At 47.5% G+C, this 10,472-nt stretch overlaps 1 long non-coding RNA gene across 1 annotated transcript; it reads left to right on the forward strand.

The window, feature by feature from the left end:
* Window positions 1–3,549: 3,549 nt before the first annotated feature.
* Window positions 3,550–7,895, forward strand: LOC123333801. Its single transcript, XR_006551377.1, has 2 exons — window positions 3,550–5,876; window positions 7,018–7,895. It is a non-coding gene; the product is annotated as an uncharacterized LOC123333801 (long non-coding RNA).
* Window positions 7,896–10,472: the final 2,577 nt, after the last annotated feature.

Genomic DNA, 10,472 nt, shown 5'->3' on the forward strand with positions numbered 1-10,472 from the left:
AAAAACCATAGCTTTGACTTTTACAGAACTTTAGACATCCTAATAGAGGCGGAAGAGGTCTAAATGATTTTCACCTTGACTCCTTCTTTACAAGGAGAAGAATCTGAAATCCAGAGGTGACATAGGGCTTCCTCAATTTCTTCCCCCTACCCCAACTCACCTGTAGTTCACCTGCCCTTACCTGTAGGTGTAATGGCTTTAAAGCCACCTCTCCTCTTCCTGAACTTCTTATACGAGAAAGTGTTTTTAAGCTCATACAGAAGATGATCCAGACACCTCTAAATCTCTAAGACAGGACACGCCATCCTAATATCAGTAAAGACTTTCCATCTCACTTTCATTTGTTTGCTGCTATATTTCCTAAACTTTTTCAGTAAATAGAGAGAAAAGGGATCCCATCCTTATGTATTAAAAAAAAAAGTGAAGGATACTAAAAAATTCTTTTTGGCTGCACTGGGTCTTCATTGCTGCTCACAGGCTTTCTCTAGTTATGGTGAGTGGGGTCTACTCCCTTGTGGTACATGGACTTCTCATCGTGAAGGCTTATCTTGTTGTGGGGCACTTTCTCTAGGGTATGCGGGCTTCAGTAGTTGTGGCACATGGGCTTAGTAGCCCCGGCATGTAGAATCTTCCCAGACCAGGGATTGAACATGTGCCCCCTGCATTGGCAGGCAGATTCTTAACCACTGGCCCACCAGGGAAGCCCCTTATGTATTTTTCCATGGGTGTCAAATAGACAGATCTGCCCTCCCAGTGGCCTTGCTGAGGCCTCTTGTTGAGGTTAACACATGAGAGCTTCCTTGCTCATAAGCTATCTAGCCGCTTAACCACCTAAAGTCAAATGAAGGTGGTTCGTTAGTCCCTTGGAGAACTGACTCTGCCTAATGACAAAAAGGTAATATCTTTAAAAGCTTTCTCTTTTATTTCCTGCCAAAGTTCATGTTGATTTATAGGCTAGATCCAGCCTGGGCTTCTGGCACCCAAGCTTGTCAAAGAGGAAAACTGGCATAAGATCATCGGGACTTCCTGATGGTCCAGTTGTTAACACTCCTTGCTCCCAGTCCAGGGGACCCAGGCTCAATCCCTGGTCAGGGAACTAGATCCCACATGTTACAACTAAGAGCCCACATGCTGCAACTAAAAATCCTGTGTGCCACAACCCTCTGCAGCAAAACAAAAACCAAAAAAAACCCACAGAGACCCTCGTAGGTGGAATTATGGAATAAAGATGCAGTGGGTGAGTCTCGGGAGAGCTCCCCAGTTTTGTACCATGTAGTTCTCAAGATGTAGCCATGAGCATCTTGAACAGCATCTGAGAAACTGCTAAGATGCCAAGCTAAAAATACGACAGAGCAGCACAATCAAGGAGAAACACAGAGCTGGGCATGACTCCCCTGGAAGGTGTGAGACTCAAGCAGGGGCCAGCCTGCCACACACACCTCAGGCTCTTGTTGAGGGGACTGCCCTGGGACTCAGCCTGATGGAGAGTGAAGGGACAAATGCTTCTGGCTTTAGACCCTTTTATTGTTGAATCAGGTAGTTGTCATGCACATGAGTGTCTCACGAGCACCCACCATGTGCCTAGAACTGAAAGTGGAGACCACGCCACTCCTTGAGGACATGAACTCTGAAACCTGTTGTCGCTCTTGGTGACAAGTGTAACTTGGCTTTTGTGGCTTCTAGCTCTCTGCATCCCAGTTTCAGGATCTACTTCTTCTAACACTTAATCATGTGTCCCTGACGAATATTTTCTCTAGTCTGCTTCTACGAACAGTCTGTTCCTGATTATTGGGAACATTTTACCATCCGCGCAGCGGCCTCCCCTCCCCCCACCACTGCCAGGGGCTCCATCAGCAGTTTCATGGTCTCTGGGCCGCAGGACCCACTTCCCTCAACCTTTTTGCTGGAGCTATGGCCAAATCTCATAGGCCCCCACTCAAGTTGCTCTTAACTTGAGGAGTGAGGGGTGGAGGGGGAGGACAGATGAGTAGGGGGCAGTCTTGCTCCCCATATTTTAAAATGACAATTGTTATTTGAGACAAAGCCTTGTCTTTGAGGAATCAGTAGTCTAAAGATAGATGTCCTGCTATGGGCAACCATCCACAGGACACAAAGAGCAAACTTTAAAAAAGTAACAGGAGGCATTAGCATTTATATCTTGCACAGATCAAGGTAAGCATGTTTGCACTCTGATATAATTTGGTTACTCTGTCCCTGGCTGTTCCAGCAGGAAACGCTTCCTCCCTCATATCCTAAATTATTTTTGAAGACTATTCCTTTTAGAGGACAGAGGTGCAGAGCCATGCCCCCTTCTGGCTCTAGCATCTTGCTGCTGACTTGTCATTTGTGAGATGGATGGAGCAAGAGGTCATGAGGTGACTCAAGAGAGCGTGAATGCTATTGATGAACTTTCAGCAGGTTTTCAAAAATGTGAAATACCTGTTTTCACTTGTCCAGCCTTGACCCATTTGTTTAACTTTCCTTGTGAATGCTGTGTGGAAATACCCCAGCCACACAGGATGCATGGCCTTACAAGTGGACACTTGAGTTTACCTTGGAGATAGGTAGCTTTTGCTTTGCCTAGAAACTCTGAAAGGCTTCAAGTTTTGTGGATGGAGAAATAGTAAGTTCCTTAGGGGCTGGAACCCAGGGCACTGAAGCAGCTCTGCTTTTCCTGGAGCCAAGATCCCCAAGATCCCCTGTGGGCTCCTTGGCACAGAGGGAGGCAGTGAGCAGGTGAGGAAGGTTGTAGTCGGCTCCCACCAAGCATCCTCCCTGAAGTGTTGCTCTTTGGGAAATTTCTATTAGTACCAGAGCACCTTGAACAGTAGTCGGATTGATAACAGAGCCCTGTAAAGTCCCTGCACACCAGCCCAGCCACGGCAGCCTCAGCGAGAAAACAGGTGTGCGCTTGGGGCTCTGCTGCAGGGTGTTACTCGAGAGAGGAGGACTCAGTGGCTAAGCCCCTCCCAAGGAGTCTACAGTGACTGTGGGGGGAGGCTGGGGGGCTTCTCCGGGCAACTAAGACGGGTCTGTGAGCTGTCCTTGTGCTGAGCCAAGGGCTCAGGGAAACTGTTTTCTCTGCATCTCCACTCTTCCTCTGGCAGGTCCCCTGTTTGCATAATGTGATCTTGGCCAGATTTGCCGTATCCTGGCGGGGATCCCGACACCTACCTCGTCTTCCTTGGGCCCTCAAGGACGTTGGAGCCAGGGGAGATGCTCACGCAAGGGGGTGCAAAGTCAGAGGTCTCTGCAGCCTTGTCCTGTCAAATGGCATCAACCCATGGTCCCAGCTGCCCTTCCTCCTCACAGTTAGCCTTTCATGCCCCTGATTCTCCCTCAAGGGACAAAGCATCTGAGCGTATGGGCCCTGACTTCATTACTCACCAGGGTAAAGTGCTGGTGACTCAGACAGTAAAGAATCTGCCTGCAACGCAGGAGGCCTCAGGTTCGATCCCTGGGTTGGGAAGATCCCCTGGAGGAGGGCATGGCAACATAGTCCAGTATTGTTGCCTGGAGAATTCCATGGACAGAGGGCCCTGGTGTGCTACAGTCCAGGAATGCGGTGGTGAAGAGTTGGACACGACTGAGTGACTAACATTTAGAGTTTCAGGGTAAAGGGGGTCAGTCAGAACCTAGATCTCTGGGCTCAGATTCACTGCCCCGCGGAGCTGGGGGCCCAGGCTCACGGCTGATCTCTGTGGTGGCTGGACAGAGAGTGATGCACTGCTGGGCAGCTTCTCCTCACCTTGGGAGGCCAGCTTTGTCACTGTCGTTCCTGCCAACCCCTGGGTGCCCACTTGGAAACTGCAGAGGAACCGAGGCCTGTGCTTGGAGCCAGCTGCCACGCCAGGAGGATGTGGAGCAACCCCAGGCAGAGGTCTCCCTGGGACAAGCTCCGGCCAGAAACCTGGGGAACTTTGCCAGGGTGACTGAGCCACTTGGAGGTGGGTCCTCCAGCCCCAGTCAAGCCTGCCGTGACACCGCCCGGGCTGACACCTGCCTGCAGCCTCATGAGATACCCTGAGCAGGGACCTTCCAGCAGAGCCACTGTCTGCTTCTTCCTTGGTTCCACAAACTGTGTGGAACTATATATGCTTATTGTTTCAGTCTCTGGAACATGTTCCAAACACTCTGGGACTGATCCCGTCAACCCTTCCTCCAGACACCCCAGGACTGACCTCATCAATTTGTGTTTCAGACACAAGGACTGACCTCATCAAACCATTCCCTGACATCCAGTAATTACCTCATACCTTTTTCCAGATACACCAGGAAACAGCCTCTTCAAGAGGTGTTACAGACACCCCAGTATTGACCTCATCATGCCTTTTTCCAGACACCCCATGATAGACCTCATCAAGCCTTTCTCTAGACACCCCAGGACTAACCTCCTCAATGGGTGTTCCATACAACCCAAGACTTTCCTCCTTAAGTGTGAAAAGACACCCCAGGATTGACCTCATCAAGCCTTCTCCAGACACCTCAGGACTGACTTCATCAAGTCTCCAGATGCTACAGGAATGACCTCAACAATCTGTGTTTCAGACACAAGGACTGACCTCATCAAGCCATTTCCTAACACCCCAGGAGTGACCTCATCAAGCCTTTTTCCAGACACCCAGGAATGACCTCATCAAGCCTTATTACAGACACCTGAGGACTGATCTCATAACGTCTTTTCCCAGAAAACTTGTGAATGACCTCACCGAACCTTTTTCCAAGCTCCCCTGGACTGACCTTATCAAGGAGTAATCCAGACACTCCAGGACGGACCTTCTCAAGGTCTTTTCTTGAAACCCCAGGACCTATGTTGTAGGTCCCCAGCTGCAAACTCTCACTCCTCTCAGTAGTTGATTTCCTCGCCTCCCATGAGAAAGGACAAGACCATCTAAGAAAGAAGAAATAAGACTGCTACCAAGCAGGGTCTTTGGACTCTTTAATCAATAGGAATTGATCAGAAGGCAGAGGACTGAATTCAGGGAAGGTTTAATAAAGCAGGGGCCTCTGCTGCAGCAGAGAGAAAACAAGTAACAGGTGTCCTTGCTGTTCCTTGAGGTGGTGAGCTGCCCCCTTAATTAGGGTGGAGTTCAGGGTTGTTCCAGGGGTCATGATGGCATGAGGATTAGGTGGTCTGCCTGCCCCCTTGTTGGTACCGTGTGCAGGGATCAGGCACAGAACCCTGCTTTCACCCCTGGCACCTCAGAAGAGGCAGCTGGGTTTTGGCTCTCTGTATCTTGTTGAGAATTTGCCCCGACTGTGTATGCAGTTATTTTTAGTCCCTTATAGTTTTTTTGTATCTGTTGCTTGGGAAGAAGTTTGTCCAGGTGCAAACACTTCACAAAGGGCCCAGGTCCCAGCTTGTCTTAAAACCAGAATTTATCCCATGGCAAATGTGCTGCTTATATAGCTGCATTTAAACTTGATGGCGACCTTGTGAGAGGCAAGCTGTTATCATCCCCGTTTACAGGCTTCCCTGGTGGCTCATATGGTAAAGAATCTGCCTGCAATGCTGGAGACTGGGGTTCAGTCCCTAGGTTGGGAAGATCCCCTGGAGAAAGGAATGGCAACCCACCCTAGTATTCTTGCCTGGAGAATCCTGTGAACAGAGGACCCTGGCTGGTTACAGTCCACGGGGTTGTGAAGAGTCGGGTACGACTGAGGGAGATGAGAACAGGGTCCATTATCTTAAGCAACGTGCCAGGCTCACAAAACAAGGACATGTAAGACCATCACTGAGAGCAGTGTTGCCTGCTTCCAGGCCTTCTGTTACCAAACACAAATCCTGTGTCCAACAGGTCCCAAGGATGTGCAGCGTCAGCAGCAGAGACCAGAAAGGCTGTTAAAGGACCCACAGACCCTCAAACTTCTGGAAGGTGGACAGCAAAGTGGTTTTTTAAAGCCAGGAGAGGGAGCGATGGTACAGGGTTGTATCAGCTGTGCACAATTCTAACTGGCTTATGGCGAGGTTAGGGCTTCCCTCATAGCTCAGTTGGTAAAGAATCCACCTGCAATGCAAGAGCGGAGAAAGCAATGGCACCCCACTCCAGTACTCTTGCCTGGAAAATCCCATGGACAGAGGAGGCTGGTAGGCTGCAGTCCATGGGGTGGCTAAGAGTCGGACACGACTGAGCGACTTCACTTTCACTTTTCACTTTCATGCATTAGAGAAGGAAATGGCAATCCATTCCAGTGTTCTTGCCTGGAGAATCCCAGGGACAGGGGAGCCTGGTGGGCTGCCGTCCATGGGGTCGCACAGAGTCAGACATAACTGAAGAGACTTAGCAGCAGCAGCAACGTAAGAGAGCCCAATTCGATTCCTGGGTAGGGAAGATCTGCTGGAGAAGTGATTGGCTACCTACGTACTCCAGTATTCTTGGGCTTTCTTGGTGGCTCAGCTGGTAAAGAATCCGCCTGCGCTGCGGGAGATCTGGGTTTGATGCCGGGTTAGGAAGCTCCCTTGGAGAAGGGAAAAGGTGATCCACTCCAGTATTCTGGGCTGGAGAATTCCAGAGTTGGATATGACTGAGTGATTTTCACTTCACTATGATGAGGTTTTTGAGGTTACAGGGCAGTCACAGGTGTTAACATTATCAATCCTCAAGCTCTGGGAGGCCTGGGGGCTATGAACTCTTGGTTGTTAAGAAGTTCATTTCTTCCATTTGGTGGTGGTTTTAGCATCTGAAAAACAGCTCAGGAAAAGTGCAGCAGACGCTGTTATCTGAGTACCTCAGAGAGGAAATGAGGGGGGAGGGGTCTGTCCCAGGAAGCCCCATGGGGTCCTGCTTGGTTACATTCCTACTACTATCATTCACAGAATCCAAGATTGGGAAGTGACTTCGGAATTTCTAGAAGAGCTCCTCTAACAGACTTGAGGAAGTGGCCACTAAGAGGTCTTGAGACTGATAGAATAGCTCAGCCTTTGACAGTGTGACCAGATTGGTTTTGGACTTCCGGTGTGTTTTTCTTTTCACATCACCACTGGAGGATAAGATCTGCTGTGTTTGTCCCCCACAGCTCCTGGACGACTGCTCAGGGTTCATGAGGACTTGGAAGAGTGACAGAGTTTTAATCCACATCCTGAAGACCTCCTACTTTTAAAAATAAGCCTAAATATCAGACTATTGAGAATGGAGGAAGACAGCATTTTCATTTCCCGGCTGCCCTGTGTGCCGGTGAGAAGAAGGTGCACCTGGCTCTATGAGGGCCACCCCGCTGTTCCCGGAGGGGTGGCTGAGGATCAGCCAGGTAGCTCTGCAGGCATAGGAGATGCTCGGGAGGATCACAGCCAATTCTGAGGTCTTCTCTGATAATAACACCAGTTTAATTACAGTCCAGAGTGTAAATTCCAGTTTGCTTATATTTCTAGTATGTTTCATTTCAAATGTGACTTTCCAGCTCCTTCTCTCTCCTTTTTTTCTCTCCGTGCCATAAAATATTTGCATATTTGAATGTCAAATTCTCCAAGTGCTGGAAGCAACAGGCCCTGGTATGTTCTTGAGTTATTTTGTACAGCAGCATCTGTCTTGTTTCAGCAGCCACCAGAACTGAGAAATGACCCAAGAGCAGCCTGCCAGGAAGATGGAGGGTGGGATCCAAGTGGGAGGGGGGTCCCTCTGAAATGGAGCCCATCGGGACTGGGGCCCTGCTAGTCCAGGCAGCTTCAGAACAGAGGTTTCCCCAGCTTATTTTTATTTATTTATTCATTTTAAAAGAAAGGCAGATTACCAGAGGAAACAAATACTGAATGACGGCTACAGAATGTATCTTTGGAACTTGCTAGACTAATTACGGAAGCTCCAAAATCACTTTAAGAGCAACACATTTTGTTTTGCAATATACATTCTTGTTGCCAAGATTTTTGGGGGGGAATTTCAATCAGAGTCCATCTCAAACTGGATTGGTGATGCTGGAGAAGTGGCATTAGGAGGGAATACTCTCAATAGGACAGCACCTTTCAAGGAGTTTCCTGACTTTTTTCTGTATACACATGCAATATTTCCTGCCATATCCTTGGGCAAGAAATGTCACAGCTATCAGTGATTTCAGGCCTCCAAATGTGAATGAGGATTCCCAAAAGGTAACACAATGCCTGTGATCCAGCAGATGCCACCTGTCCTCCCTCCTGCTACCCCTCCCCCCCACACAGTGATTGTTAAGGAGCTGTGGTTGGGGGGTGATGCAAGAAGCAGCCATCTGCCACACCTTCCACTCCTTGTGGTGAACAAGGAATTAAGGATGTAAACAATTAAGAAACAGGATTTGGCCCCAGATAGTATTCTTGGGGTTCCCTGGTGGCTCAAATGGTAAAGAATCCACCTGCAATCCAGGAGACCTGGGTTCGATCCCTAGGTTGGGAAGGTCCCTTGCAGGAGGGCATGGCAACCCACTCCAGTATTCTTGCTGGAGACTCCCAAGGACAGAGGACACTGGTGGGGAGAGGAGACAGAGCTACAGTCCATGGGGTTGCAAAGAGTCGGACACGACTGAGTGACTAAGCACAGCACAGCTGAGGTACACGTGAAAGGAATGAATTCAGTGAGCACAGAGGGTTGCATCTTCCCATATATAGAAGAATGCTGAATTCCTTAGCTTGATATCTGGCTTTCTTTATTACTTAACAATAATATTTGATGTTCAAACTGCCTGCCCCCTTTGTTGCAAACTTGTATATAGCCTGGTTATATGTAACCATTCAATATCATGGTAATCCAAGTCTATGCCCCAACCACTAATGAAGTTGAATAGTTCTGTGAAGACCTACAAGACCTTCTAGAACTAACACACACAAAAAAACACTAACACCATCATAGGGGACTAGAATGCCAAAGTAGGGAGTCAAGAGGTACCTGGAGTAAGAGGCAAGTTTGGCCTTGGAGTACAAAATGAAGCAGGGCAAAGAATAACAGTTTTGCCAAGGGTCATAGCAAACACCCTCTTCCAACAACACAGGAGAGGACTCTAAACATGGACATCACCAGATGATCAATACCAAAATCAGATTGATTATATTCTTTGCGGCCAAAGAGGGAGAAGCTCTATAAAGTCAGCAAAAACAAGACCAGGAGCTGACTGTGGCTCCTATTGCAAAATCATGAACTCCTTATTTCAAAATTCAGACTTAAATTGAAGAAAGTACGGAAAACCACTAGGCCATTCAGGTATGACCTAAATCAAATCCCTTATGATTATACAGTGGAAGTGACAAATAGATCCAAGGGATTAGATCTGATAGACCTCCTGAAGAACTATGGGTGGAGGTTCATGACATTGTACAGGAGGTAGTGATCAAGACCATCCCCAAGAAAGAGAGATGCAAAAAGGCAAAATGGTTGTCTGAGGAGGCCTTACAAATAGCTGTGAAAAGAAGAGAAGCTAAAGGCAAAGGAGAAAAGGAAAGATATACCCATATGAATGCAGAGTTCCAAAGAATAGCAAGGAGAGATAAGAAAGCCTTCCTCAGTGATCAATACAAAGAAGTAGAGGAATGGGAAAAACTAGAGATCTCTTCAAGAAAATCAGAGATACCAAGGGAACATTTCATGCAAAGATGGCACAATAAAGGACAAAAATGGTATGGACCTACCAGAAGCAGAAGATATTAAGAAGAGGTGGCAAGAACACACAGAAGAACTATAATAAAAAAGATCTTCATTACCCAGATAATCATGATGGTGTGATCACTTACCTAAAGCCAGACATCCTGGAATGCACAGTCAAGTGGGCCTTAGGAAACATCACTAAGAACAAAGCTAGTGGAGGTGATGGAATTCCAGTTGAGCTATTTCAAATCCTAAAAGATGCTGCTGCTAAAGTGTTGCACTCAATATGCCAGCAAATTTGGAAAAGTCGACAGTGGCCACAGGACTGGAAAAGGTCAGTTTTAATTCCAATCCCAAAGAAAGGGAATGCCAAAGATTGCTCGAACTACCACACAATTGCATTCATCTCACATGCTAGCAAAGTAATGGTCAAAATTCTCCAAGCCAGGCTTCAACAGTACATGAAATGAGAACTTGCAAATGTTCAAACTGGATTTAGAAAAGGCAAAGGAACCAGAGATCAAACTGCCAACATTTGTTGGATCATTGAAAAAGCAAGACAATACCAGAAAAACATCTACTCTGCTTCACTGACTACGCCAAAGCTTTTGACTGTGTGGATCACAATAAACTGTAGAAAATTTTTCAAGAGATAGGAATACCAGACCATCTTTCCTGTCTCCTGAGACATCTGTATGCAGATCAAGAAGCAACAGTTAGAACCGGACAAGAAAGAACAGACTGGTTCCAAATTGGCAAAGGAGTACTTCAACGATGTATATTGTCATCCTGCTTATTTAGCTTCTATGCAGAGTACATCATGTGAAATGCTGGGCTGGATGAAACACAAGCTGGAAGCAGGATTACCGGGAGAAATATCAATAACCTCAGATATGCCAATGATACCACCCTTATGGCAGAAAGCGAAGA

The sequence above is a fragment of the Bubalus bubalis genome, chromosome 5, assembly GCF_019923935.1.
Source record: "Bubalus bubalis isolate 160015118507 breed Murrah chromosome 5, NDDB_SH_1, whole genome shotgun sequence".
NCBI lineage: Eukaryota > Metazoa > Chordata > Mammalia > Artiodactyla > Bovidae > Bubalus > Bubalus bubalis.